Below are 27,423 nucleotides of genomic sequence, written 5' to 3'. Positions count from 1 at the left end.
TAAATGAATTTACAACCCTTCTACGGGGTGACTGGTTAGTGTATACACCGGGAGCTTAGACGTGTCCACACCCTTTGATGTGTAACTCCCCCACTGGGAACTTATTGAAGGAAATAAACAGGCAGGTCCACGTGGATTGATGTCTAAGGATTTACATTCGCTAACTTATAAAGGTGCATATTCAGGAAGAAGCTAAGTGCCATCAGTAGGGGGTGGGGAAATTAATATAGGACGGGCTACAAGGCAGGCATTAACAGTCTGTCCTCACTGCCTTTTGTCCCGGCTTTCCTCTTCCCTGGCTGGATCATCTTCCTCTCTGGACTCCGCCTTCTTCTTCCAGAACAGAATTTGATGTTTCACTTTTAAAATATATATGTTTCCAAATAATGTTCAAGAAATGGAAACATTTCATGATAAAATAGTAACGAGAAAAACAGGTTCTAAAATCATATAATTCAAACTGTGTTATAGAGTAAGAGACAGAGAGGAGAGAGAGTGAGAGGAAAAAAAATAAAACATAGCAAAACTTATTAACATAAAGCAGTTAATCCCAGGATGGCAGGGCTATAGCTAATTAATAAATTATTCCCTGAACGTTTCCCTGAACGAATGTTTTGTTTTATAATAAACGTGACGTGATACTTATTTTACGGTTGAAATGAACACAGGTTTGTTTCTCAGTCCCGCCCGTTGTGAGCTAAAATGGCCACACAGGAAGAGCACGGCCGCCGTCTCCACGTTACTTGGGCCCCCGTGGAGATTCGTCATCCCGGAAGCGGGTGTGGGGTGTGGACAGCTCTGGTTTTGTGGGTCAGGAGACCGGGTTGTAGATCTGGTGCTAAGCGGCCCTGCTGTTGGCAGGGCACCTCCCCTGGTAGTGGAGGCCAAATGCCCACGCTTCTCCTGAATCCTAGCGGGGTTCCGAGGCTGAGGCCCCAGAACAATAGAGGGCGTTAAGCTGTTTATTATCTCAAGTCAGCAGAATTAACCGAGACTTCATGCGTGGTGCTTAAGAGCCGTGCCACCCCCCAGAAATGCCGCCTCCTGCAAATTGTTCTCAGATCTCTTATTAGCAGTGCTCTTAACTGTTGAAAGATCTTAGGCCGTTACAAACCCCAGAGAGCCCGGAGAGCAGCCAGGGGGGCTTCCAGAATGGTCAGCCACACAGGCTGGAGGTGCAAAGGGAATTTCCTTGGGTATTTGGGGAGGACGCACAATTTGACCTACCACACTGTGACCCCACTGGACGCCACGTACTGGACACCTGACATCAGTGAAGCCTCACCACACCCTGCAGGTGGGGAGCATTCAGCCCATTTTAGAGATTTTTTTTTTTTTTTGAGGAAGAGTAGCCCTGAGCTAACTGCTGCCAATCCTCCTCTTTTTGCTGAGGAAGACTGGCTCTGCGCTAACATCCGTTCCCATCTTCCTCTGCTTTATACATGGGATGTCTACCACAGAATGGCGAACCCCAGGCTGCCGAGAAGCGGAACATGCAAACTTAACCGGTGCACCACCGGGCCGGCCCCACATTCCTCCACCCTTTTAAAAATATCCTCTAAAGCTGTGGGCATCAGGCACCATTCTAGGCACTGGGAATCCGATAGACAGAGCTCGCCGCCTTCATGGGACTTCCATTCTCTGGGGAGTGTAAACATCAGCTATAAGGTCAGATGGTGTCGAGTAAAAGGAATAAAGGAAGTAAGGGTGCAGGACGGAGAGCAAAGGGGCTGGGGCGGAGCAGGCAGCGTCTGTCTCTATCCCGCCCCCCAGATCTCTTTTTCCCATTTTCCGTGAATAACGTGGGTGGGTTGCATTGGTGTCGTATCCTGGTTGTGACATTTTACTACAACTATGCAGGGTGTCACCACTGGGGGAGACCGGGTGAAGCGCACAGGAATCTCTGTATTATTCCTGACAACTGCATGCGAATCTACAATGATCAAAATAAAAGCTCCTTTAAAGTTAAAGAATTATCTTGGACCAAAACCCCCAAATAATCCTAGTAATCACTCCCATCTATGGAGTGCCTGGATAGACTGGAGGAGCTGAGGGTCAACAGCCCTCGAGCAAGGGGCCTGGGTTCAAATCTCAGCCCCACCTGTGACCTTGGCTGATTTCATAACCGCTCTGTGCCTCAGTGTTCACATCTGAAAAGTGAGTTCACAGAGGCTCCTGCCTCCTCCGGTTTGCGTGAGAATGAGATGCTTGTAGGTGAGAGCCCACCTGTGCTGTTTTTTTATTGTTATGACTCTGTGGAAGGTTCTGGAAGACTCTGGGCTGAGCTTTGACAAGCGTGGAGCATTGCCACCCGTAATCCTCCCAGCCACACTTCACAGGCAGGACTTGAACCATTGCACAGCTTTGGGGGACACCAGCTCAGCAGAAACCACAGGCCCGTGGGGACATGCTGAGACGTCTGTCCTCCGAGCACGGCTGAGATTTACAGACGCCCCAGATCCGAGTGTCCTCCCGCCACCTTGTCGAGAAACTGGACCTGCAAGTCCTCCCGCTCCCAGAGTCAGCACAGCAGAGCGTCTGCCACCCGCCGGGGGCCCTACTTCTTTTCCAAGCCTGCTCCGATTTCTTTCTGTCTCAGGCCTCAAGGTTTGTCCCAGCACAGGTTGGTTCGGCGTTTCCAGACAGGGTTGTTGTTCCCCTGAGAACAAACAGACTCCAGCTCAGCACCACCTCAGTGCTCAGGGCCCAGGCACCAGCGTTCCTGCCTGCAGGGGTTCGGGACTCCGGGCAGCGGTGGACACCCTGCAGGACCACCCAGCCATGGGCCTTCCTAGTCCCACTTCGTGGAAAAGAAAACGGAGGCCTCAGAAAAGAACAGCGTCTCTCAGAGAACGGCAGAGCTGGCTAGGGCTGCGGCTTTGATGGCCCCTGAGAAACTCTCCTAAATAACAATATATTTTCCAATTCAGTAACGCCATCCTCTCTTCTCGGTACCACCGACCTGTGGAGTTGGACCACCCCGGTTCACATTGAAGCTCTGGCACTTTCTATCTGCGTGCTTTTGGGGAAGTCATCTGTGCGTCACTTATCCTGCCTGTAAAATGGCACAAAAATAACACCTGCACAGGGTCATTGCCACGGTGAAAGGAGTTAAGCCGTGTGAGGCTCCCAGAGCAGTGCCTGGATTTCTAGATACTCTATATATCTTAACTCTTATTAATGAGGCTTTTGATTTACAAGAAAGTAAGTGGGCCAATGGAACATCATAATTACAGTCATGGGCCAAATAACATTTCAGCCAACGACGGACCGCACACATGATAGGGGCCCGGTGAGATTAGCACCGTAGAGCCTGGGAGTGTAGCAGGCTGCACCGTCTAGGTGTGTGTAAGTCCGCTCTGTGATGTTCACACCACGCGGAAATCACCCAACGGCACATTTCTCAGGACACACTCCCGTCATTCAGCGACGCACGACTGTACTTAGAACCAACACCTGGGATGTATGTTTCAACTCATGAAGATTTGAATTTTTTCAGATTTTTAAATTTTGTCTCTGTTTTGTCTTACTACATTTATCAAGAAAAGAGAAGCCACATGGGGACAGGAGGGAGCCTTGTGGGAGTCAGCCTGGGCTCAGAACCTGTTTGGGGCAGTCCCGTTCATTCTCACTGTCTGGACGGTGAGGCTCGGGTTGGGGGGGGGAGGGGTACGCACAAGTTGAGAGGGCTCCTTCACTTCAGACCCCACGGACGAAGGGGACAGGGCAGATACGGGCTCCTGGGAATATTTTCCACCCCGAGAGTGTTTCTGCTTCGCCACGCCCCAACCCCAAATGCCCTAACGCAGAGAGCACCTCTCTCTGATATCTGGAATGACGGAGACGATGGAGATGCTGTGGCTGATGGACCCAGGCAAGCCCACCACCCAGACGGCGCTCCTTCAGAGTGTGCGAATTACAAACAGAACCTCTGAAGTCTCCAGTTCGTCCAGGGGAAGCTCCTATAGGAAGTGTGAATCTGGCAGTTTCCACTCAGGGCAGTGGGTCCCAGTCCCTGCCTGTGCACAGAACTACCGGGGAGCTGGTAAAAACAAGTCCCGAAGCCGGGTCCCAGGCCCAGCCAAGGGCCTCCAAATCTCTGGGGGGGGCGCTGGGCACCGGGGCTGTCAAAGCTGTCTAGGGGGTGGACAGTAAGGGACAGTCAGGGCTGAGAGCCCCTAGGTGGGGGATGGGAGGCGTGGGGTGGAACAGCAGGAGACAGGGTCCCTCCAGCAGACAAGAGCTGCCAAATGGTGAGGGGAGAATGATGCCAGTGCCCTGCCGCCTCCCCTCCTCCCTCCCTTGGGCCCCCTCACCCCGCCCCCACCCACTCCATCTTCTCAGCTCCTTGCTGTCAGTGGTACCTCTCCCTCTGCTCCCCACGTCTCTCACCCTAAAGCTTTCTTCTCCGCCTCCCGCCGGGCCATCTGTCACCCGCTTCTCCTGACCTTTCTTGTTCCTCTTCCCCGTGTCCCAGGCAGGCTCATCATCCAGGCCTGCGGATGCCGCCTCCTTCCGGGCCTCCATCTCTCCTGCTTTGATGCTCAGGGGGTGTGAGTGCGCTGCAGCCGCGGGAAATGGAAACCAGTCCTCCTGGCTGCTTTCCTTAGGCAACCCGGAGCGGGGTGGGGGTGGGGGGGCTTTTCTAAAGCAACGTTGCCCCGGGGTTAGTCCCAAATCCCCCAAAGGGCCTGTGAAAACACAGAATGCCACTGCCCGCCCCACGGACGTTCAGGCCCCACTTTGAGAGCCTCTCTCCTAAGGATCTTCACTCATCGTCTGCCCTTCTGGCCTGGCAAGGCCTGAAAAGTGAGGTGCAGGAGGAATTGTTAGGCGGCCTGCCGGCTCCCTGTGCTGCTCCAGGGCCATCTCCAGGGCCACGGTCCCTCGGCAGTACGCACAGTGGCCAGGAGCGCTGCTGAGAAGGGGGCAAGGACTCCTCTCCAGGAACAAAGGAGGTGACACGTGGGATGCTCCTGCAGATCGCCCGCGGGGGCATTGCTCGCCACCCACGCTCTCAGCCGTGCTTCCCGCCGCCTTCACCGGACACTTTCGTTTGCGACTGAGGAGGAAGGGACCAGGCTGAGCCCGTGAAGGGGGTCTGTGCTGAAAAGCACACTGCTCATCTGCCCATGTTGGCGGACAGGCATCAAATCTTCCCCCCGGGGGGAGAAGAGGTGTATGAAGGGTCTCGCAGGATCTTGTGCCGCTTGGAGAAAAGGTGGGACTGCTTTTCAAGCTGATAAATCAGGGTGGGTCCACTGTCATGTCAGTTGACAACGAAAACAATAAAGCGAATGAAAATCTCAGCTTGTGTTTTTGAAGCACCTTTTGGTCACCCCTGACACGGGCTGAATATTCTAAGCCCACTGTGAAGGACGAAGGAAGAGAGGCATTTAGCGATTCACCGACCCCAGCGCTCGCTCCCGCCGTGGCCCGGGGAGGACCTAGCCGGCGCTGGCTCGTAGGTCTGGCTGAGGGCCGGTCCTCAGAGGCTGGGTTCCCAATGTCAGAAGAGGTTAATGAGAGAGAGGGTGGTCACAGAGAAGTGCAAAGCATCGCATTGCTGGGACAAGCCAACGTCCTCCCTTTTTACAGACAGAGAAAATGTGGCCCAGAATAAGGACGTGCCTGTGGTCACACAGAAAATGGAAACAAATGCCCCATGTCCCACCTCCCTGACCCCTGGGCAGACACAGCCCCCAGCTGTGCATGGGTTCGCACACGCTGCTGCATGGCAGCCGGGAAGCACAATGACCAGCTAGCCACCGTGGGGAAGGCCGGGACTTGATATTCCAAACGATTTTTTTTTTTCTTTTGAATGTAGACATCTGGTGTCCTATAAATAAAATTGAAAATGTAAATATTGTAAAACCCATTAGAGAGTGGTTTTAGGTTTGGGAAGAGCACAGGTCAGCTGCTACCCCACCGCACCATGGTGGGAAAACATCACCCCACACGCGAGGGTCTCGGCTCGGAGCATGTCACCCACGTCCCCGAGGTGGCCGGGCTGCACTCTGTCGGACGAATAAACATTAAAACATGGGTCAGTTGTCTCATATTTATTATATGACATTAACAGTTTTCAATAGCTACCTAAAAACCTTTCTGCTTTCATTTTATACATGGGGAAAAAAATACTTTGTGAAGAGAGGGTAGCACACTTTTCGTGGTATGAACACAAATTCCCGTATGCACCGATGGAGCCTGAAGACATGCGCTGGGCCAGATTTGTAATATCAGGTTAAACCGCCCTTCAAAAGACGTTTTCCGTTGGAGACACATTAAACAAGCTTTATTTAATAACGCTTGATTTGACTTGTCCAATTTAAATATTCCTTCCGATGAGCAACCATTTGATCCTAGCTTCATTTCAGGCTGCAGAATAATTTCTCTGGGTTGTTTTTCTTTGGTGCAAGGTTGATCCCGGAGACAGAGTCCCTACTCTCGAGTTCTCTACGTTCCTCTGATCCGTGCTGTGGGTGGAAAGGAATAGAGCCATAAAAAGCCAGGACTGAAGGCTGTTTTGTAGTGTTTACTTTGCTCGTCCTCACATCTGTCTGGCTGAAGGCAGAAGACATCATTTAAAAGACTCCTCCTAGCCAGATAATTATAAGGAGAGATTTTCTTATTTTAAGTAGAGCATCAGAATGTAAAGAAATTCCCAAGGAGGTGATCTTTCTGAGATGGATCCCGCTGGCCTCCATCTGTGTCCCCCCTTCAGGGATTTTTATGACAATCGCATACACCAAATGGGGGTTCCCAGGAATTTAAGACAGTGGGGAGAAAGAAAGTTATTTTAATATTTGAATTCTGTTTGTCTTAAAAGAGCGAATGCCCTTTGACATCTCCTAACGTTGGGGACATTTCATACAAACCTTTTGGTTTTGTTATTACTATGGTTATGATTTTACTTTCAGGATATTTAAAAAGAAAGACTTTTTTTTTAGGATTTTATCATTACATGCCGCCTTCAAAAATAGCCACCTTGAAGCCCGGGGCCCTGGTCCCCTCTGTAGGTATCGTAAAGCCATTCGTAACGACATAAACCTCTGACAGCTTCACTCCCCAATACCAGCCCGGGATAAGTCGGCCGGTGGCCAGGGTGGGAGCACGTCTGTCCGTTATCTGAGTGACCTCTGTGAGGGGATTCTGCTCCCAGACTGGGGGGTGGGGGTCTCTCTCGGAAAGGAGCCCCGATGAGTGCAGGCCAGCGCCTGGTTGACGGACCCTGGCCGGTGGGAGGAGGCCGCCCCGCCCAGCCCGCAGCCTGCGCCGGGCCTGAAGTGTTTACGGCCGGGTGATTTACGTCCTCCAGGTGTTCATTTGGGAAACATCTCGGCTCGGAGCTGACACAGTGATGGCCCTGGATTTGCAGACTTCGGCATTTTTCTCTTCATAACGGTTTGGGGGCCAAAGAGACATTTAACAACAACAAAAAAAAAGGACTGGCCCGAAGTGGTTCGTCTCCTGTGATTTTCACATAGGGACCTCTCAGCCCAATGCCCCACGTCCTGCCCAGACAGAGGAATGTCGCCGTCACCGAAACCGCCACCCTCCACCCTCTCCATCACCTCATCAGACACATCTCTGTGTCCGTTTGCTCCGGGGCCTTTTGGCGGCTGCGGAGACGTTGCGCCAGGCTCCCCTCCGCTTTTTCAGCACCTTGGTGCCTTTCAAGGGTCCTGCTCGGTGGTCTCTGACTCACTCGAGGTCCCAGGTTCTCAGGTGTCGCAGACACGGCTTGGAGAACCTGGGCTGACGTGGATCAGCGCTGCGCGGGTCGGCATCTGCTGGGGACTTACTTTCTGAGGGATCCGCCCTGCAGAAGCTTCTTTCCTAACAGAGCCATTTTCTGTTATTTTTGCTCCCGTTTCGATGCCAGTGGCATTGTCGCTGTTCTGTCACCGGGTTCATGCTGGGAGCCCCTGACACCTGTGCGGGGGTAGCCTTGTGTCATCTGAACGCTGAGCTCAAACACAGGTCAAGAAATCAAAATGGGTTTTTTGTTTGTCAGAAAACACACATTTTAAGTTTTGTTATCATAGCCATCTCACCCCCTTTCAAAGGAGCTTGACACGTATTACATGTCCGTTTTTAGACTTGTACTAATCTTTTCTCCAGCCACGTCTGATAACCCTGATGAAAAAGAAAACAAATGTATTTTTGCTTCATAGAAATATATATATATATTTAGGAGGCACGGGGGGGGAGGAGGCTTGTAGGGAAATAGAGCCCAATTCCTTGTCCGTGTTTTCATTTTTACAAATACCTGTTTTCACTGATCCAGAGAACCCTGGGCTGATTTTAAGAGCCCATTTCAATTTAGCTGTTTCTCTCTCCTTGACGGGATGTTTCCGAAAACCGTCATTCTGCCTCCTTACAGGATCTGCAGACATAAAGCATTTGGTCAAATGCAGGCTGGTGGAGAGTGGGGCCAGCAGACCCGGGGGCAGCAAATGATAGAATTCCCCTGCTTTGCATTCTACGTTTAAAATAAATTTTTCAGCCAATGATTTGAATACCAACAAATTCGCTTAAAAAGCATTCGAACCACCCCTGTTTGTGCTCCTTTTTCCCGGATTATACGTATGTAAACCTCCCCAACATGGGAAAAGTATCATTGATTTGCCACACTACACAGGGAAACATCCTCACCAGCAGCAACTGCTTAAAATCAGCAGCCCTGGGGCGAGGAAAAGAAATTCCAGCAATAAAACCAAAACCTTTATTTCCAAACATCGGGTTGAAGGCATCTCAAGGGATCATGGGCTCCCCCGAAAATGGCTCTTCTCTGTTACTGCTCACAGCTTAATCTCGAGAAGAGCTGTGGAAAACGGCTGATCCAGAGAAAAAGGTCCGACTCTAAAAGCATGATTTTTGTCTTTGCTGTAGCCTTCTTAACTGTGTGCATCTGTGAATCTCCATTCTGAATCTAAATAAGATGCCTCAGTCGCCCTCAGTTTGTGGACACATGAAAATACATGTGATCACAGTCTATTTTAAAGAATTGCCTGAGAGCATCGAATTCTCCAGCACGCTGCACAGCGCCCATGCGGCTAACGGCACAATTTCGCTAAACTGCCTGATTCATTTATTTTCATCTCTGCTCTAACTGCCCCCCAAAAGCAGGTGACCATTGAAAGATTTCTCTTTTTAATTCTAAATAACAGGAGGGATCAAAATGAATGTCCTTCCACGAGGTCTGAACGTTAAAATGTAAGAGCGAGTTAGCCAGGGTCTGGTAAATGGCTAAACAGATTAGTAGCCTTACTTTTTAACATATAAACATCTGAAACCCGTTTCCTGTTTAAGAAGAAAAAAAACGTCTAGGTGGATGACCTCGGGCACTTTTTTTTGATTAACAAATGTGAATTGTACATCGTGGTGGAAAAAAAAAATGGCCCACGCTTGGTGGTCTTTCTACAGTCTGTATATGGGAGAGAGAGAAAAAAATACAAAAATAAACCTTACCTTCTCACTTTCCGGGTGGGCAATGCCATTTCTACAGCGGCGTCCAGGGCTCTGGCAAATGTTAAGGCTGTCACCGCGGACAGAATCCCCATGGTCTGTGTGCCTCGATAGAGTCCAAAGAGAAACATTCTCTGCATTCCTGCTGGCTGGTCCTATCTCCGGGCCCTGCGCTCAGCCCTGCGGGCTCGTGTCACCCCGTCAAACGGCAGAGGACACGGCTAATCTAAGCCCACGCCTTCCCGGGCCAGCCCTGCGGCAGGGGCAAAACCGGGACCAATTTGCCGCCTAACCCGGAGGACACTCCAAGTTGATTCTCACCCTTAAAGATGAAGCACCAGCTGCAAGCTGTTCTGCTGAAAAGAGCTTAGCAGTTCTGGCACATTCTGACAAGATACATTTTATAGGGTCTGTGCTCAAATTTGATATTGGAAGTCGGGATTCCAATTTTATGTCTTGAATGATAACAATAGCAGCTGGGACCTTTACAAAATATGTGTATTCTTTCTATTTAAGAGTTACATAATAAAAGCTATTTATGTCAAACACCTTATAAGGGAAAGATTTAGCCCAGTGTCAATATAACATCCATAATCCTTTTTTATATTCAGATAGGGAAAAAAAATCCATTATCGGTGCCACATAGAATTTTTGGTTTGGACGATTAAAGCTGTGAGGGCTTTAAAAATTCAAAGGAAGCACCTCCTTGCTTCAATTTACAAATTCATTGAATGGCTTTTTAAAAAATATTATTTTTGTATTAAACAAACAAAGGTCGATACATCATTATTTGTTTTTTCAAGTCCTTCTGACAAAGAGACACAAAAGAAGTGCACAATTTTATTTTGTTCGATTTGATTTTTATAATTTCCAAGCAGGCAATACAAGTCTTCACTGGCTTTCATAAATCGGTGCTTCTTTTGTTTTCTGAAAGCAATTGTGGCTTTGCAGAGTAGCTAGCTGGCCCAAACTTTCGTAATGCTAATGAGCAAGTGGGTCAGCAGCTCAGAAGGAAAATGATCCCCAGCAAAGGAATGGAGACGGACCAGCTCAAGGCAACACCCGCAGGCAGACTTCAGAGGGCCTCAGAACCGCCACCAGCCCCGCTAGAGACATCACACAACGTTCTCCCAGGAGAGTCATTCTACTGCCAAGGAGGCAAGGATTCTCGCTGATGCTGGACCCTTGGAAATGACCAGGCAGGCCAGCCAGGCGGTCTTGTTAGAAAACCCGAGCTTCCTTCTTATCTTGTCTGCTCAGACAAAGACCAGAACCTAGTTGAGATGAGAAGAGAACCCCAATTAGCAAAGCGAAGAGATTTCCACCCATTCCACACCCACATGTATGAGTTCAGTTCCCTGTTGGGTTTTCTTTGACTTATCAGTCGAGTGTCACCGCAGGTTAATGAGAAAAGCCCAGTTGGGCGGTGGTAAGAATGGCCATCCGGACGCTCTGTGCCCCCACCCTGGCCCCCGGCTCTCCCACAGTGGGACAACAGCCCCTGTCGGGGGATGCCGAGGCCACAGGGACTATTGAAAAAACCACTGCTCCTCAGGCCGTGTTGGAACCAGCCAACACCAACTGAAACTTGGCAAAACGCCAGTTTAATTTCTTTTGTTTTTAAATCACAGCGTGAGTGTAACAGCTCCTAAGCAAATCTGATTTAAAAAATAACTTCTCATTAAGCCTCTCCTTTTCTTTGACAGAAAGTTGCTGCAGCCTAAACGGAGGGCATTTTCCTTTTCTTTTATAATGAGAGGATCACCAACCCTCGCTTCGTTTTTTCCCTCAGTTTCTCCACGAAACACCAGCCCTTGTAGAGGTGATCCCTCTCCGGGTCAATTGCCGTACTTAACATGTTGAATTTTATGTAGGTTACATGATTATTATTAGAGAGAATTGTGCTCCGGGCGAGAACTGGGAAGGGCGTCTGAAGACAGAGTGAATATTTGAAATAAAAATACACTGGTCCAGAGGTTTCTGTAGACACTGGATATCTGAAGCAGCAGCAGTCTCTGCATCGTCTGGCATCTTCTCAGTGATGCTCACATTGACCATCACTGTCCACACTTAACGGGAGCAAACGGAGAGAAAGGAAGACTAGCTCAACTCACAGGGAGAAGACGACCGGTGCGGCTCAGCCGTACATAATCGTACTTGCATTCATGACAGCCAGCCTTTATGGGAGCGTTGCCAGACCCTAGGAGTTTTGTGCTGTGCCACCAGCTTCTGGGAAAAGCTCATCTGCTCCCACAACAGCCCCAGGAGGCAAGCATTCTTATTGCCTTCATTTTGTAGATGAGGAAACGGAGGCAGAGGGCGGTCAGTCAATCTCTGAAGACCAGGCTGCTGGAAAGTGACAACATGACCGTAGCAGGAGCTAAAGCTAAAGCTGGGCAGTCTGCTGGCAGAGCCCAGAGTGGAGTCTCTGTGCTGCGACATCGGGGCCCCAAACCAGCAGTTCAAGCCCGGGTCACAATGCCCGGGGTCAAACCCTAGCCTGACACCCGGGCAAGTTACTTCTCCATCCCGAGCCTCAGTTTGCTCATCTGTAAAGTGGGAAGGGTCGTGGTCCCCACTTCATGGAGCTGTTTCAGGATTGCACAAAATAGGACAGGAGAAGTGCGTGTCACATCGAGAGTGCCCAGCAAACCCTGGGTGCTGTGGTCCGGGCTCTCAGCCGGCACTGCCCGAAGCCCATCCTCCTCTCCCTGAGCCGGTCACAGTCAAGGTCCGCTTCAGGAATCCATCAGGGAGCTCGGGCCACGTTCTCAAGGACCAGGAGAGCAAAGCTGTCGGGGGCCGTGCAGTGTGGTCCCCCGGCAGCCAGCACTCAGCTGGGCTGACCTGGGTCTGCCCCATGGAAGCCCTTGCTGGCAGCGGATGCCCTTGGGTGCCCACAGAGAGAGTGGGCACAGTGCCCGGGGCCCCAGCGTTGGCAGGGAGGGAACATGAGGAGGCCCCGGGCCTTGCCATGGGAGTCACACAACATGTCATCACATGACAGCACGGGAGACCCTGCAGGCTCGCAGGCCACCCACCAGCCTTTCGGCCACCCTGGTCGCCCTCTGGTTTCTGTTGCGTCTGTTTGGACGGCAAACCCCTGGGGGAGCCCTCCTTCTCCACGCTCTTCAAAGTCCACCGGCCCTCGCCCTTCAAACAACGTGTTGATGGTTGCGCCGAGAGCCGCAGGAACAATAAACAGCCCTGCGTCCTGGAGCTGGCTCTGCTCGAGGCCTCAGGGGCTTTCCAGCCGCCGGCCACCTGCCCCACCATGGAGGCCGGGCAGCATAGCTACTGGGGCTTGGGCGTCCAACAGAGCCAGTTCGAATCCTGCTTCTGCCTCCTATGAGCTGTGTTTGCTCAGGCAAGTAGCTTGCCCTCTCTGGGTCCCTGTTTCGCTGTCTGTAAGAGCACAGCAGAGATGGGCAAGGTGCTGGTCTGCCATAACAATCAACTGTTGTATTGCTCTTTAACTGAGACTATAGGAGGAAAACACCTGGAGGTGTTGAGACCAATCACTTATTTTAAAACACAAGATGCAGCACCGTCACAAGAAGGGGAGAAAGAAACTAAAGCTCCAGTGCAGTGACCTGGCGTCCTCGGGGGAAGCCTGCCATCAGAGAGCTGTGTGGGGTGGCTACCTGCTGGGCGACCTGGGCTTCTTGTTTCACATTTCTGGACCGTGTCCCCACCTGCTGATGATGATCCGTAAGTTTCTTTCCCACCTTCTTCCTTCTGTTACCAGATAAAATCTTCTGCCACTGACGACTCGCCGTGACCTGAACACGCAGCTCTCCACGGCCCGGGGACGTCCTTCAAGCGCCCTCGCTCGTAACTGCAGTGATGTGCGCATTCGGCAAACAGGAGAACCTGAAAAACAGAGTGGGCGGATTGTGGCGGATTGTTTTTTTTCTCCTGGAATATACCTTCGATTAATGCCTCCTCTCCTTTCTTCTGAACTTCTTCCATGAATTCTTTTTATATCCGTGTGGCTGCCATCGTCCATGCTGTCGAAGCTCCCTGTGTGCCTGGAGTCTCCCTACACGTGCTCTCAAGTGGGCGGCCGAGATCCTAAGAGGGAGCCACCTGCCTCCCTGTTGTTGGCCACGTGCGGTATTTCACGTTTATATTGTACGTTTATCTCTGTAACAGGAGTATTTTACCCAGAAAGCTTTTTACTGTATTTCCGTTTATTTCTTTGGGATAGATTCCCAATGGTAACAAAGCGGAGTCAGAGGCTATGACATTTTAAGGGCCCTTAAGAAGCCCCCAAAGGGACATGGAGCACACAGCCCCCAGCAGCTCCCCACAGGCCAAAGTCCAGTGGACATGGTCCGAGGGTCTTTGCCTCTGAATGGAAAGAGCCTGCAGAACTCACACTCCTCCTGGTCCAGGACTTGCAAGGGAGACACTGTCTTTAGTTGTCACGAGTTCTTTGAGAGAGAATATCTTTAAGGCTGAGATTCGTATTAAGGAAATTAGTTCCAGAGACTATGGAGAAAACATTTCTTCTGATTAAGGAGACAGCTAAAAAAAAAACAGAGAAGGAAGAGCATAAATTGCCACACTGCTGTAAGAACAGATAGCCCCTGGCCCACACCATCTCCTAAAAGCCACGCCCAGAACGGCGGAGGGAGGCGGGTGCAGCCAACTGCAGCCTGGTGGGCTGCGAGGCCCCCTGAGTTCATCCCATCCGGGCCCTTCTGCGCGACATGCACACGATCCCCTGGGGGTCCAGCCAGAGTGAGGGTTCGGATTTGGGCGGGTGTGGATGGGGCTGAGATGGTCCCTCCTGAGCCATCAGCAGCGATGCCGGAGCTCGCTGGTCCATGACCAGTCCGAGCGGCCCGGGCTTCGAGCAGAACGACCGCCGACTCCACCTGCCTGGTGGGAGTGGCTTCCCGCGCTCCTGGATTGGGAGCAGAGTTCTCGCTTGAACTATGCTTTAGAATCCCAGGGAGGTTTTTACAAACGCCAGTGCCCGGGCTGCCCCCTGGGCCAACTGAGAGTCTTTCGGGGGGGACCGGGCGTCAGGACGTGTTCAGGCACCCCAGACTCCAACGTGCAGCTGGGACCACGAGCAGCTGATTTCACGCTTCCTGGTCAGGGCTGCACAGGAGGGAGCAGAGAGCCCCATCTGTGCGTTCAAGTGAGCCCCGCTCTTTGGGATCCTGGAGGTTCACGTGGCAGAGCTCAGACGGTGGGGGTCCCCCAAAGGGCAGAGATCCCAGACCCAGCAAGCCAGGGGATCCAAGTCGAGGGTCTGACAGAGGAGTCTGATATTTCTCCAAATGCCCTGAGGGTGGAAGTCAGAACAGAGCCCATCTCTGAGCAAAGTTTAGGCCCAGAAGGGGCAGGACGTCTGGGGAGAACCCGCTGGGGCTGGGAATACTATATGTCTCTACGGAGGTGTACACATATGTAGAATTCATAAGCTATAAATCTAAGATTGCACACTCTCTGTACTTTCCCGGATGTAAGTTAGGCTTGAGGAAAAAAAGATTAAAAGCCAGGAAAGATAAACCTATATAACCAGTAAGATGGCTCCAGAAGCGTAGAAACCCAGAAACAGAAAGAACCTCTACAGACTAATAAGAAAATGACGAACAAGTCAATAGAGGGGAGAATGGGCAAATACATGACAAAAAATATATATGAAAAATCAGAGGGGCAATTAACAGAAGATGAACCAATAAACAAAATCACGTTAAACTTGCTTACTGTAAAATGTAGTCAAAACCCTCAGCTCTTTGCTGGATTTCCTCACATTTTTTGTGGTTTAGTGTCGCTTTTATGCTGAATTTCTTGCGGGCGTGGGGACGTCACCATCCTCTTTTCAGAGTTTGTCTTGATCTGCTCTGGGCAGGATTAAATGTGGAAGTTGATCGGTGACATTGACGACTCAGAGGGACCATTTCTCCTGAGGGTGCGAGAGCTCAGAGGTTTTCAGCAAGGAGAATCCAGGACGGACTAAGCCACAGTCCTGAACGAGCCTTACAAAAATGGGCGCAGCCATTTTCCCAGGTGAGCTAAGCAAGGGTGCGTGGGGAGGCGGGAGCTGGTGATGACAGGAAGCTGAGTAGGGAGGCTGGTTTCTGAGGAGAAGTGGAGGAATTCTGACCCTGTTTGTCTTCACGGGGCCAGACACTCCAGAGGGCGGGTCTGTACTGGGAACCAGCCTCAGAGTAAAGGGGAGAAGTCAGGGCTGCGAAGTTCTGTCTCTGGGAACTCCCCCTGGAGAAGCAGGTGCAGCGACAGAGGCCTGGCGGCCTGGAGAGCAAGAGGCCAAGAACTCGGTATTCCCTGGAGAAGGAGGACGCCAAGGGTTGTCATGTTTTCACAGGCACCCAGGAAGGCTCTCCTAACCCTGCCTGTTCTCACTGAACTGTTTCTCCTGGAGCACACGTCTGACTTTCATTCACGATGAGATGTGGTTTATAAAATGCCCTCCCCCACCAAGGGGGATGGAAGGGCAGGGAAAGAAATTCATACCAGGGTGTACATGACAACCTGCTGCCCAGCATTGATGAAGAGCTTTGGGAAACCAAAGGGGGATGGGCAGGGGGGAGAAGGAGGACCCTCCAAAGCAGCAAGAGTGGGGCCTGGCCAAATCCTCGCCCACCTTGAACGTGCGGCCCATAATACAAGCTCAGAGTGAACCCTGGGTCTGTGTTTGTTCTCATAACTCTCAGAGAAGATGTCGGTGAAGGTATGCCTCATTGCCAATTTTGAGTCCCTTTTAGCTGGGGTAGAGGGAGTGTCAGACTGTGTGAGGCTGTTGAAGTTCATCACAATCAAGAAACTGTTGACACAGGTCCCGTGAAGGGTTGAACACTGAGCCCTGATCTGAGGGGCGAATCCTGAAAGGGGGAGGCAGGCCCCCTCCGTACAGTAGTTACTCGTGGCTCACCCAGGATAGGCGTCAATGAGTGACATCGTGGGAACCGGAACTGCTGCAATAAACTCGGGGAGCAGCAGCCCCAGCCAGCAACCCAGGAGTCCTGTTCCCATGCCCCGTCTCCAACGTGGGAATGCTGCCGGCTGCAGAGCACGTCCATTCTAATATGCACCCCAGAACTGGGTAGGTAACCACAGGACGGGTTTGGGGAGTCGCTGGACCCACTGTGAGACAGACCTAGGTTAAAACTCCATTGATGCCCTGACCTCCATGAGCCCCTCTGGGACTGGGGACCCCAGGGACTTTTTGGGTCTCCTGGAATTAATGTCAGTTCAGAGCCAGTTGCCAGGAATGCCCTGGAAGCTCCGATTATGTCCTTTTCCCCTAGTGCAGTCACCCTGGTTGACGGCTGCTCTTCCTCCATCCACCCGCGCCCCCTCTGAGCCATTCTCGCAGGGCAACCGGAGTGGTCTTCCACTCCACAAGTGTCAGTATGTCATCTTCGTGCTTAAAATCCGTCACAGAGTGGAGGCATAAGTTGTTCAAACTTGGACACTTTTGAGAGTAAAGGGGGTTGTTATCAATGATCACACTGGGACAACAGCCACCACTTGGGACCGTGTCACCACTCCTCACCTTGGAAGGCAGCTCAGTGGCTCATGTGACCCGTAGGGCTCCAAGCCTGGGGCTCGGCCCCACCCCAGTCCTCTCCCATCTCCACAGCCTGGCCAAGAAGCTCTTCCCTCCATTCACCTTGACTCTGAGCCATTGCTCGTGCAGGTTCCTCCTCGTCATCTGGCTGCCTCTGACCCTGAGTCCAAGAGTAACTGGGGCTGCTCCGCTGCGATGTCCCCTTCCTGTCTCTCATCACACTTCAGTCTGTCATTCCTGCTGGACGGTGAGGACAGGGCCACCAACTCTCTCACCACCACTGACCTCCCACTGGTGGTGCCTGGCACGCAGTAGACGACCACGAATATTTGTTGAATGAATGAAGGAACTTCACTCGATGCCTCCTGCAGAAAAGAAAAAGTCAACAGCCACAAGTCTCCTGGGAGTTTCAGCAAACGAATGCAGTTTGATGAAATGCAGTTTCTGGCGCTGACATTTTCTGATTTTGAAAGATAGCCATCCAGTGGAGAAAAACGAAAAATCTAGAACAATGTGCACTGCCAGCTAATTTTCACCGCCGTGAGCAGGACGGGGGCTCTCCCCCTTCATGGTCCCCAGTTCCGTGACCGGCTCCTAAGGAGGCACGTGTGGAGAGGGAAGGACATTTGGGGTGGAGGGCAGGGGTTCTGTGGGCCAAGCACAGAAGTGGGAATTGGCAAAGCATGTGGGGGAAGGGACAGGGCCTCCCTAGCTGGTCTACCCAGCGCCTTTGCGAGAATTACCTCCACGACGCCCCGCTCTGGGCAGACCCAGCCCTGCACCAGGGTGACCAGCTTGGTGAGTTACCCGTGGGTGGAATGCCGGCCCCACTCGCCCCCTCGCTGAGCTCCGCTGTGCAGTGGGCGGACCACACAGTGCTCACAGCAGCCCCGGAATGTGGGAACAGAAAGCATCAGGACCAACGGAGCCCATGCTCTGAGTCAGGGTTCCACACAGAGCCCCCTTCCCCCCATCCTCCCCCTGATCCCCAGTTTTGGCCTTTGTGGAGCCAAACCAAGGTGGCACCCAGCAGAAGGGTGCAACAACGGTGCCCTGTCTTTAAGGCGGGAGTCGAGGCAGCTCCTCGTCGCCCTGTGTCATACCAATGCTATTTCCTTTTATTATAAATAGGAATTTCACTCAAAGGGGTGCAGCCTAATACCCCTGGGCTGCTTTGTACTTTAATCAGGGCTTTCCTGCTGAGCATGTTTATCTCTCAGCAAAGAGGTGCTAATTTTATCTTGCGAAAGTGGATATCTGCTTACGTCCCTTCTACCTTAGGGAAAGATAACCAAAAGCGCATTATGTCATCTAAATACAGCATCCTTGGAGATCAAAAGGCATAATGTACACATCTGCCAAAGTTGATGGAGCGGCCATTGGCGGGCGCTTCCGCCCGGTGGCATGTGCTTCATTGATAGACGCACTTGGCCGTTTCTATGAAAGAAACTCCCAGGCGATCTGTTTGTGCCAGTTGATTTCGGCGATATTGGGAGGTTTTGAAATGAGACTCCAAAATAGATATGCCCTTCTCACCCCTCTCTGTAGGCCCTCGCCACAGGAAATGGCACAAGTTCAAATTTTCATCGTGGAAGCAAGGGGGGACTAGATAAGAAACATGTCCCTTCCAGTGACATTTTAATGTTTAAATTAGAGTCAAAATGATCCATAGGCCAAAATCCACCTGAGTGTATTTGTCTTTGACCCAAGTCCTGCTTCTAGCTCTGGTTCAGTGTTTTTTACTTTCTTGGATCCCGTTCTATTATATAAGAGCACATTTCCCAACACAGCGCACGCTTGCGCGCGCACACACACACACATTTGAAATAAATGTTCGCAAAACTAGACAGAATCTTATGATTTGCCTGGCTCTGCAACATGTTTTGTCTATTCCAGTCCCATCCCTCCCTTCCCAAAGTGTGGCCCCCGGACCAGCAGCATCAGCAGCATCACAGAATCCAGGGCCCAGCCAGGCCCGCCCGATGACAATCGGGAACGTTGTCAGTGTGACGAGTCCCCAGGCCCTGCGTGCAATGAAGCACACGAAAGTTGAGAAGCGCTGGTCTAGTCACTCTCCTTTCTCCAAGCGTTTTTTCGTTTTGTTTTGTTTAATAATTTGCTTGCAGCTCTCTCTGTGCATCACGATTCCGGGTTTGACAACCCTGCTTGGGGACGCTGGAGCCCAGGTTCTTAGGGCTGCAGGCGGCTCTGCTGTGAGAAGAAATGGGCGTTTGCCTACACTCTGCCCTTAAGAGACGCTTTCCCCGGACACCCTCCTACACTCCAGACCTGGGAGGAAAGTCCCAAACCCTGTCCCCTGCCCCAGCCCCGGCCCTGGTTGCTGCTTCCTCCTCTACTTTCTCCTTCTGGAAAATTCCTCCAACCATCCTCCCACACGCCCGTAGGCCCCTGGTATGCTCAGAAAGCTGAAGGTGGATGCTTCTCTCTTGATGTAATAACGCTGCATAACAGCCGACCACGAACCCTCAGTCAGAAGAACAAGAAGGGTGTGTTGCTCTTGGATCTGGGTGAGCTGGGGGTCAGCTGGGCGGCCCTGTGGGTCTTTGGGGTTTGCTCACTTGTCTGGGATCAGCAGCTGTGGCTGCTCTAGGCTGGCCGCAGCGGGACAGACGGGAAGTCAACTTGGCTGCACTTGTTTCTCATCTCTAGCCGGCTGGCTCAGGCACGTCCTCAAGGCCGCAGCAAAGACATAAGGGAGGACGTCCCAGTGTGTGAGCCCCATCAAGCCGCTCTGTCCTTCATGGTGGCTAACATCCCATCGACCAAAGCGAGTCATGCGGCTGAGGCCAAAGTCCAGGGGTGGAGCATGCCACCTCATGCACTCTGAGAGAGCTCCTCACGCTTACAGGCAGGAGGGGACAGTCAGGATCATTGCCGCAACCTACCCCCCAGGATGGTGACCTTCTCTGAGACTCATCTGTGAGCGGGGACGGTTCTCCATCTCCCAGTGCCGTGCGGGGTTTGGATGAGACCATGGCACTAAAGCAGGGTGGTGCCCGCCACAAAGGCGATGCGATAAATGGCAGCCCTTACTTCAGTGATGGCCATGATTGATGGTGGCGACAGGTCTCATATTCCATCCCCAGGGGCCCGACTCTCGCATTGTTCATTTCTGCAGAGAACAGAGGAGTCTCTGTGTTCTGTATTTGTGTGTGCGTGTGTGTGTGTGTGTGTGTATGAGTGTGTGTAGGCAGAAAATTACCCAATTCTTACATTAGTGAAGCCCATGATGAGTTTGATGCTCAAGCGAACCCTGGTTGCATGATACACATTTTCTCAGTAATGACCACACTCAGAACTCCTGCCTAATGCCCAGCTCTGACCCTGCAGACGCCCCCGGAAAGCTCTCAACTCTTGCTAAACCTCCAGAAAAGAATTTCAGATATGGCCGTTATTGTAAGAGCCCAGTAGAACTAGACATTTCCACTCGCCTGAGTGTACCACGTATACACATTTTCCTGCTTTGGGCCAGATTTTTAAAAATCAATTTTATTGAGGTGAAATTTATCGACAGCAAAATGCATCCATTTCAAATTTTGACAAGTGTACGCACTAGGCAACCATAACCCCAACGAAGAGAGAGTTTATCTATTCGTTTGTGTCATCACCGAAGTTCCCCGTGCCCCTTCCCCATCCAGCCCCTCCCGCAGGAAACCACTGGTCTGGTGTCTACAGCTTCAGAGTCGCTCAGCCTCTTCGAGAACTTCCTTTAAATGGAATCACGCAGTATGTGCTCTTTTGTGTCTTGCTTCTTCCACACTGAATGATATTTTCAGCTTCATCAATATTGTTTCGTGCATCAGAAATGTGTTCCTTTCTGTTGCCGAGCAGCGTTCCATCGTGTAGATTTATCACAGTTTGTTTGTCCGTTAACCCCTTGACGGCCATGTGGGTTGTATGCCGCTTTTGACTACTAAAAGCAAAGCTGCTCTGATCATTTGCACACTAGACTTTTTGCAAACGTGTGTTTTGATTTTTCTCGGGAAGGGTAGCTAGAAGCAGAATTGCTAAGTCATTCAGGAAGCATATGTTTACCTTTATAAGAAATTGCCAAACTGCTTTCCTTTTTTTTTTTTCTTTTTTAAAGATTGGCACCTGACCTAACATCTGTTGCCAATCTTCTCTCTCTTTTTATTTTCTTCTTCTCCCCAGAGCCCCCCAGCACATGGTTGTTTATTGTAGTTGTAGGTCCTTCTGGTTGTGCTATGTGGGACACCACCTCAGCGTGGCTTGATGAGCCGTGCTAGTTCAGGATCTGAACTGGCAAAACCCCGGGCCACCGAAGCGGAGCACATGAACTTAACTACTCGGCCACAGGGACGGCCCATCCACATTCAAAGTGGATGTCCAGTCTACACTCCCCCGAGCGACCTTTGAGAGTTCCAGCTGCTCCCCATCCTCACCAACACCCGGTAGTGAGGGTCTTTTTAGTTTCAGCCATTCTGGTGGGCGTGTAGCAGTACCATACTGCAGTTGGAGTTTGCGTTTCCTGATGGCTAGTGATGTTGAGCATCTTGTGTTCCTGTTAGGCATTCACGTCTCTTCCTTGTGAAAGGGCTCGGCCATTTGCCACATTGGGTTGACCATCTTTCTAACATTGAGTTGTGGGAGTTCTCTATGTATTCTGGATGCGAGCCGTCCTCTAGATGAACGTAGTAGGACTGTTTCTTGCAGCCTGGTGCTTACTCTTTCATTTTAATAGTATTTTTGAAAGAGCAAAAGGTTTTCATTTTGAATTTCAATTTACCATTATTTTTTACTAGTGCTTTTTCCATCACATCTAAGAAATCTTTGCCTGCCCCAAGTGTGTGAAGATATAGTTTTTATGTTTTCTTCTAGATGTTTCACGGTTATAGCTCTTGCATTTAGATCTTTGATACACTGTAAATTAATTTTGGTGTAAGGGGTGAGGTGGGGCTCAGGGCTCCTTTCTCTCCCACATGACTATCAAGTTGCTCTTTTCCAGGTGGAAGAAACGCCCTTCTCGTTCTTATTGGCTGAGTGTTGAATTCCTCCCAATGCTTTTTCTGGGCCGCATCACACGTTGAAATGCTAACAAACACGAAACTGCAGACACAACTTGATGATACTCACCAGGACCACGGAATGGGGAATGGGACGGGGACTCATTCCTTTTGGTGGGTTTATCGCCCTAATAGCTAGTATGGGACAGACAGTGTGGGCTGGTGGCCCAGAAGCCACCTGTAAATCCCTCTTTCTTATGTCCTCAGATGATCACTTTTCCAGTCTGTGTTACAGCTGGTGGCGAGCGCATGAGCCAGTCTGAGCCGATGAGCTGGAAGAGATGGCAGCTCTGAGACTCATGGGGAAGTTTTCTCTCCGACAAAAGGAGAAAGGTCGCTGCACCATCTACCTGCCTTTGGGGACAATCAGATGAGGATACGACGCCTAAAGAAACACCTGCCACCTGTGACTCTACTGGAAAGGTCAAGGGAACTTAGAGATGCTCCTCAGAGTCCTGACATCCCTGGAAGACTCATTTCACCAAGGGATGAGGAACCCTAGACTTCTTATGTTTGGAGATAATGTATTTCTTTATTGTATGTGCTTATATTTGTTAGTATTTTATTATTTATAAACAATATAGGCTTCTCCCCCAACCCCTAAGCCCAGTCCAGTCTGGAATGGACCTTCTCTAGAACAAATCAACTCAGTATTTTCATTACCAATTCTTTCTAAACGTGAGAACCAGAAGAGAGCCTGATTCCGTAAGGTGCGGAGTCCAGGGATGGGAGCCGCGGAGCCAAGTGAAGACCACTTGGCCTGGAAGTTCCAAGTCTGGGTCCTCGCGCTGCCCACCTGCCCAGGTCCTGATTTTCTCAATGCCCCGCGGTCCTTCCCTTGTTAGAGTCTCCCCTCAGCTCGGACTACCCCCTCTACCTCCACCCTTTCCTTCGTCTGGCTGTACCTACTCCTCCTTGGGTCTCAGTTTAAAGAGCCCTTCCTTAGAGGGTCCTTCCAGATCCCCTCCCACTCTCTCTCGGCACTGAGAAGTTTTCCTCGTAGCAATGATCCCAGTTGAAATTAAATACGTGATTTGCTGTAACCCATCTCTTCCACTGAAATGTAAGTGCCCTAAAGATGGGGATCAGAGCTGCCTGTCGGGGCCTCCTGTTCAGCACCTAGTATGGTGCCCAGCACATCAGTGTTCACTGTGCATCTTCGATTGATTGAATGATGGATGGACGAACGGATGGATGGACAGATGGATGGATTGAATGGTACTACCACCAACTTGCTGCATGACCTTATGCAAGTCACTTCCGCATTCTAGGCTGTAGTCTTCTCCTCTGTCATATAAGGAGTTTGAACTGGATGGACTCTAAGAGCCCTCCCACTGCTGACTCTCTGTCAAATTCAATCCAGATGCTCAGATGTGGCTTTGTCTTTAAAATAGGCCCTCTCCCCATCTTCCATTTCCTTTCCACCACTGCCGGTGACTCTGCAATTGTCCCAGAAGCTTGTTCCGTATAATCATCCCGTGGAGGACAGCTGGAGCCAGTCGCCTTGGCTACCCCAGGATGCCGGGTGCAGCGGTTTCCAGACCTGGGAAGGCTGCAACATCTGGTGGTTTCTCTGTGCTGCCAGGCCCCTCGTCGCCTGTCCTGCAGTAGGAAGGCAGGATGCTCGGTGGGTTGGCAGTAATTGTCAGAGGAGGCTGCACCTATATTTGCCTACATTCCAGCACATCCGTTCATCATCACACACATGGTGGATGAGAAGACTCCTCTTTTCAGACCAAAGACCTCAACCAGTGTGATTTCCTGCAGTTTCCACGTGCCTTTTACGTCTGCAAAGTGTGTTCTGCAGGGCTTCATCCTGGCACCTGATGGCATGTGGAACGCTTCCCTAGAAACCCACACAAACAGACGTGACCCACCCCAGAAGAGAAAGCTAAGACAAGGTCCTTCACTTTTGCTTTTTCCTTTTTGTCCGTTTCCTCAAGATGCAGTCCCCGGCTCCTCTCCCCCTCCCCCTCTGCTGGCAGGAATCATAATAAGAGATGACCATTTATCGAGCCCTTCCATGCCAGGAACAGCACTGGGGACACTTCATCCTTCCTCTCTAGTCCTCATAACAATTCTTGATCGTGCATTCTCTTGCCCAGTGGATAGACGGGGAAACTGAGGCTCTGAGGCTCACTCAGCCTTACCCAAGGTCACACAAGCTAAATGTGTTGGATCTGAGGTCTGAACTCACATCTGAATCCGCGAGGCTGAGCCTGTGAGCTCCTCCAGGTTGCCTGGCTGACAATAATTTGTGGTGGAGGCTGAAGAAGGAATCAGAACGTGGCGTCAGACCCAAGCAAGCCAGCTGCTCGGCGGCTTCCATCATCTGCGGGCGAGGCAGGGGTGAGCAATGGGACACGCAGTGGGGACCTCATCTGGGTTCAGAGCCATCCACCCAGTGACCCTCAGCTTGAAGCCAATTCTCTGCCCTGAGGTTGTCATATCACTGTCTGAAACAGGCATGATGGCATTATTTTAACAAATGAAAAGAGGACGTTTAGTAGGAAGGGATCGGGGAGGGCAGGAAACGTGAAAATGGGATTCCTGGAGCTGCTGCGACATCTTGGCATGGAGGCTAAGAAAACCTCCAAGGTGCCACGTCTGAGCGTTGCTGTTGCTTAGCTAGCTGCTGCCTCCAGCCTCCTGACCCGGGAGAAAAATCGCCTCCCAGGTTTCCCTTCTGTTAGTCACGAGGGACTTACTTGCAGCTGCCAGGATTCCTAACAGATACACAGTTTAAGCCACAAACCACCTTTAACACACCCGACCCCTTCAATGGCTGTCTGGGGGAAGCACTACCTCCCTAGCTTACTTTCATTAAACAAACCTACGAGCTTCTCCCAGTTCATCTCAGGCAAGCTGCCCCGGATCCTTCACCTCTCCCCTGCAAAACCCGGCGGCAATTCCAGCTCATGCGCCGTCAGGGGGTCCCCATCCAGTGGGAGTAACAGCCACTGTCTGTTCTCTAGCCGCATCCCCAAATTAAAGCAAAACAAAAAAAAATCAGAGAGAGTTAGCCTCCCCACATTCCCAGCTCAATAAATGCAATCAAATGATGGGAGATGAAAATCAAACAGCCGAGCATTCCATCTGAATGGGGATCTGCAGCCCAGATTCCCCTGGGTAACGCATGCCTCCCATCACCACATCGTTACCAACCCTGCCATTAGGGAAGGCAAACCCCTACTTACAATCAAAATGAACCTTATATGCAACCAGGAGGCCGCTCGCTTCCAGGAACGCAGGCAGAGCCCGCCCCGTCCCCCAACCTGCCCGCCAGCCTCCCTCCACCACCCGCTCCGGGTTCTGTGCCCAGCTGAGGTCCCCCATGACGTCAGAGACCTAACATCTCTTTTGCCTTCGCTGTTGTTTTCATGCCTCCTGCGGTAAGAGAAGTCTCTTTCTCCGGGTGTTTTCCTCTTCTCTGATACTAATCTCTGCCCTTCTGATAAGACTCTCTCTGCCCTCCGCGGGACCGCAATGGAGAGTCGAGATCTCAAGACCAAAGATCTTCTATTTTATAGTGAAAATGCACATGGTTGGGCATGGTGCAGAGGAAGGAGGAAACAAACATCTTCTATGTGGCTCCAAGGAGCATAAATTAGCACAACCGGCCTGGTGGGCAAGTTGGCGATATGTGTAGCCAGGTCACTCACGATGTGCGCACTCATTGGCCCAGCAAGTCCGCCTCCAATGATGTCACCTAAGGAAAAATCGGAGGTTACATACAGATGGATGCTTGTGGATGCAAAAGTGAAGCATTATTTTTATAGCCAAGTGCTGGGAATAGCTTTAATGTTCAACAATATGGAACTGTTAAATTGATAAATGATAAATAGGTGAAAAGAAAGAGTGTGTAGCCGTTAAGAAGCATCTTTGTGAAAAATAGCTGAAGCCCATAAAAATGCAGAATAATTCGTATAGATGAATGAAAGATGCTAAGCGAAACAAGTAATAGAATGAGGTATGTGACTGGGTGCTGCTTACGTCATCTCAGTGTCCACGTAGGAAGAACGAGGTCTACCTTCTGCAAGGACGCTCCAGATAACGAGCCCTTCTATAGTGCTCACTATGAGTACGGTACTGTTCTAGTGCCCTCATATTTGAGAAATGCATTCTGAGTGCGTGCATTCATTCACTCAACTATCACAGCAACCCTCTAAGATATGCATATTATTATATATAATTATTAAAATATTAATTATTGTTTATTTTAATAGAATTATTATTTAAAATACCATTATTACATAAACCGGGGTTCCAAGTTACACAGTTAATCAGTATCAGATCTGGGATTCGAAACCAGGAAGCCCAGTTTTTCAGTTCTATGCCAAAACCAAAAATATCTACATTGAATATATTAGAATGATTGTCAGGGGAGAATGGGGGGTCGGGGGTGGAGGACAAAAGGGAATAAAGGAGCAAACCAGCAAGATAGGGTCTTACACAGCAGGATAATGCTGCCCTGTGCACAGGAAGTCCAAGGAAGGGAGGAGGGAAGGAAGAAGAGAGAAAGAATGGGCGAGAAGAGGAAGATGGACATGGACACCGGCTTAGACAGGGCTATAGACTTAGCGCTCCATATGGATAGAGCAATAGGTATAGACATGCAAGCTCAGCATGCCCCTGCTTCCTGGGAGCACAGGCTGGACCTCGGGGTCCCACATCCCTCGGCCGCCCACCTCCTTACCCTGGTCACAGCTGACTAGATCAGGGCTTAGCACTTAACCCACAGGAAAAATAATTCCCGAGCTGGCTAGCAATTTCTAGCCTCAAAAATGCTCGGCAAGGTTTTTTGATTCACTGAGGATCCAGAGAATTTGAACTTAAAAGCATGGAAGGAATTTTCCAGTGAAGGTGGAGCCAGAGCAAAGACAGGGCGACATGGAGGGTGCTGAGGAGGCTGCCGCGGAGCGTCTAGGGGATGCATACGCGCCTTCCACAGATACCGTGAGGTGGGCGGGCTGGGGAGAAAGAACAAGGCTGTGGGGCTGTTCAGAGGACGGGAGAATAAACCCCTACAGATGCAAATGAAAGAGAGAGAGACACATGCAGAGTAACACAGAGGCGGAGAGAGAGGAGAAACATAGAGAAAGAGAGAGAGAGAGACGGAGACAGACAGAAACAGAGGCAGAGAAAGAAAGAGAGAAACTAACCCCCTGAGCCTCCCAGGTGCAGATCCTGAATCTGACCTGTTCAGCCCTAACAGCAGTCCCCTAAACAAATATTCCAAAAATGGCAAATACCTAATGTTGTCTATTTTGTTAATTGTACAATGCACCATTATTTTGTGAATCACAAAAGTACATTGCAAAATAATTTGTAAGATGCCATCAATTGTACATTGCA

At 50.7% G+C, this 27,423-nt stretch overlaps 2 long non-coding RNA genes across 6 annotated transcripts in view; one reads left to right on the top strand and one right to left on the bottom strand.

Moving 5' to 3' along the window:
- LOC138923401 (uncharacterized) overlaps positions 1-13,357 on the top strand; it is a 23,100-nt gene extending 9,743 nt beyond the window's left edge. Inside the window, exon 3 of one of the 2 annotated variants that reach the window (XR_011436955.1) lies at positions 13,220-13,357. This is a non-coding gene — a long non-coding RNA (uncharacterized lncRNA). Of the gene's footprint in view, positions 1-1,860; positions 2,436-13,219 lie in introns of those variants that run through there. The other variant, XR_011436956.1, reaches the window with a different exon arrangement.
- LOC106782947 (uncharacterized) overlaps positions 6,048-27,423 on the bottom strand; it is a 33,940-nt gene continuing 12,564 nt past the window's right edge. Inside the window, exons 1-5 of one of the 4 annotated variants that reach the window (XR_011436954.1) lie at positions 17,767-27,423; positions 17,126-17,388; positions 13,167-13,344; positions 9,475-10,745; positions 6,048-8,389 (exon numbers count right to left, since the gene is read on the bottom strand). This is a non-coding gene — a long non-coding RNA (uncharacterized lncRNA). Of the gene's footprint in view, positions 8,390-9,474 lie in introns of all 4 variants that reach the window. The other 3 variants (XR_011436953.1, XR_011436952.1, XR_002806882.2) reach the window with 3 other exon arrangements.

Source organism: Equus caballus, chromosome 3, assembly GCF_041296265.1.
Source record: "Equus caballus isolate H_3958 breed thoroughbred chromosome 3, TB-T2T, whole genome shotgun sequence".
Taxonomy (NCBI): domain Eukaryota; kingdom Metazoa; phylum Chordata; class Mammalia; order Perissodactyla; family Equidae; genus Equus; species Equus caballus.
The sequence above is the reverse complement of the archived record's forward strand: the minus strand, read 5'-3'. Positions and strand labels throughout refer to the sequence as shown.